At 34.7% G+C, this 2200-nt stretch overlaps 1 long non-coding RNA gene across 1 annotated transcript; it reads left to right on the top strand.

Annotated features, from left to right (window-relative positions):
* Positions 1-1218: 1218 nt before the first annotated feature.
* Positions 1219-2179, top strand: LOC107749388 (uncharacterized). Its single transcript, XR_001641023.1, has 3 exons — positions 1219-1344; positions 1920-1965; positions 2089-2179. It is a non-coding gene; the product is annotated as an uncharacterized LOC107749388 (long non-coding RNA).
* Positions 2180-2200: the final 21 nt, after the last annotated feature.

The following is a 2200-nucleotide window of genomic DNA, read 5'->3' as shown; positions in this document are numbered from 1 at the left end:
TGAAAGTATATTATTTAGATTATTGGTGCTTTCATAGGGCGCGCACGCATACTCTTTTGCGCGCCTGCACGGTTTAAAACACCACATAGTTATGAAATAGCCTATGATAAGAACAGAGAGTCTCTGCCTTGCCCCCACCCACCCATGCACGCACGCACGATAATATCATGTATCGGCGATCTCACAAGCTGGCAATATGACAATTTGAAAAATGACCGTATCGCCCAACACTAGACTTGTGCCGGTATTCGGTAATGCGATGTTTGCATTTAAATGTTCAGTTATTTTTGTTATAAGAAAAAAGTTATTAAACCTGTTATACTGTATTATGACAGCACTTTTTTTTAACTTAATTTCAATACCGTGATAATACCGTATACCGTAATAAAAGCATTAGCAATTAATTGCAACATGAAAATTTGATACCGGCATATCCCTACCCAACACTAATAAGAATACGTTAAAGTACTGGATCGATAAGCAGTATCGGTAAGAGTAGTAATACCGTTAAACCTTAATGATACCCATCCCTACATATTAGAGTGATTTACTTGCAATGTAGAGGGTTGCTGCTGCTGTCTGTGTCATTATTGTCAACCAAAAAAACAAAAGAAACTTTTTGAATAACTATGTATGGTATCTTTAATAAGAATCAGTTCATATTTGATTTATCCAGTAAAGACTATGCAGTGTTTTAGTTTTACACTAAACTAAAAATTTTTATTTCTTTAGTGCTTCTTACTACATGCTATATAGACCTAATGTAGCTGAAAAACTTTTGTTTGCATCCTTGCTTAATTGTGTTTGTTCTATTCTATTTGCAATTTACTTCTTTAAAAATAAATAAATAAAATTTCCCACACCACGAAATAAGGTCAGGCACTAGTTTAGGCAGATATTAAGTGTTTGTACCAAAATGTTGCTCATAAGTGATAATAGGCTATAATTAATTACTAATCATAATTTCAGTTATTTTGACCCTTTAAAAAGGCACAATATGTAAGATTTATACAATATTCAAAAACTGCTTGCACAGTATGATATATTTCATGCACACTGTAAACCCGAACAGTACTACTAACTTATAAAGATTAAGAACACTGCAATTAAAGTCTGTTAAATCGTTGATGCAACTTATAACAATTACATTTTCTGAACGAGCAATTTAGTTTTATTTTTGTGTGGCTCAACAGTTGAGTAAACTCTTCTATTTAAATTATTATTTTTAAGTTTACTGAGTGACGTAAAGTGACGTCACCTCGTTGCTCTAACCGACGTTCAGAAGAATCCATTCAACATGGCGGATAATCGCAAGCGACCGGAGCAAACTTAATGGAACAACTTGTAAGTAAATCAAAACAACTGTGACAATTTCTTATTTGCTTTGAGTTTTGTGAGAATATCATGATAAAGGAATGTTTGCATTTTTGGGAAACGCTGTTTTTACACAGCGCTGTAAAGCGCGGCATTTCCCTAGTGCTTTTGAATGCGCATTTTAAATGCTATTTTAGCATCACTGCTTATAGTATAAATGTTAACGTCAAAGAAGGGCACTAATGTTAACGTTAGCCGGCATTTTTTCAGTAAACGCAGTCCTAACGTACGTTTTGAATGTCGCTGCTGTTAACTGCAATGTTTATGGCTGCGTTTCTCAAAAGCATCGTGAGCTAAGTCGATTGTTGAGACCATTTGGTTCTAACTTAATGTTTCTACAATCATCTTAGCCATACAATGCTTTTTTTGGGAAATGCCCTGGTAAATGTGATTTTTATTTTGTCTGTTTTTAAACTAGCTGCTAAGAGTATTAATCCAAAATTAGGTTAAAGCTAATACACAGACATGAATTTTGCAATATATTAAATTTACAAAAGCAATCTACAAACTTGTAGTAAACCTTTACAAACTTTCTTTAATTGCAGGCTGAGCTGGATGCTGAATACAAAAGAGTGAGCCTCAACACTTAAGGTAACGTTAACTTCTATTCAGCTGAAGAGCAAGTTGTGTTGTGTCCTCGCATAACAGGACACAGACTCGGCTTTCTCTTTTCTACATCCATTGTTGGTTATACACGTGTTTGTGGTTTTCTAGGTTTGTGCTGAGTTTCACCATATCAGAGAAAGTGGCACACACCAGCAAGATTTCACAGATGTTGCATGACATTCGAAATGTTTGATCTTCAGGTGAGTGCAAATTCACAAAC

This window comes from Sinocyclocheilus rhinocerous, unplaced genomic scaffold (assembly GCF_001515625.1).
Source record: "Sinocyclocheilus rhinocerous isolate Xijiao unplaced genomic scaffold, SAMN03320098_v1.1 scaffold650, whole genome shotgun sequence".
In the NCBI taxonomy this organism is placed as follows: domain Eukaryota; kingdom Metazoa; phylum Chordata; class Actinopteri; order Cypriniformes; family Cyprinidae; genus Sinocyclocheilus; species Sinocyclocheilus rhinocerous.
The sequence above is the reverse complement of the archived record's forward strand: the minus strand, read 5'-3'. Positions and strand labels throughout refer to the sequence as shown.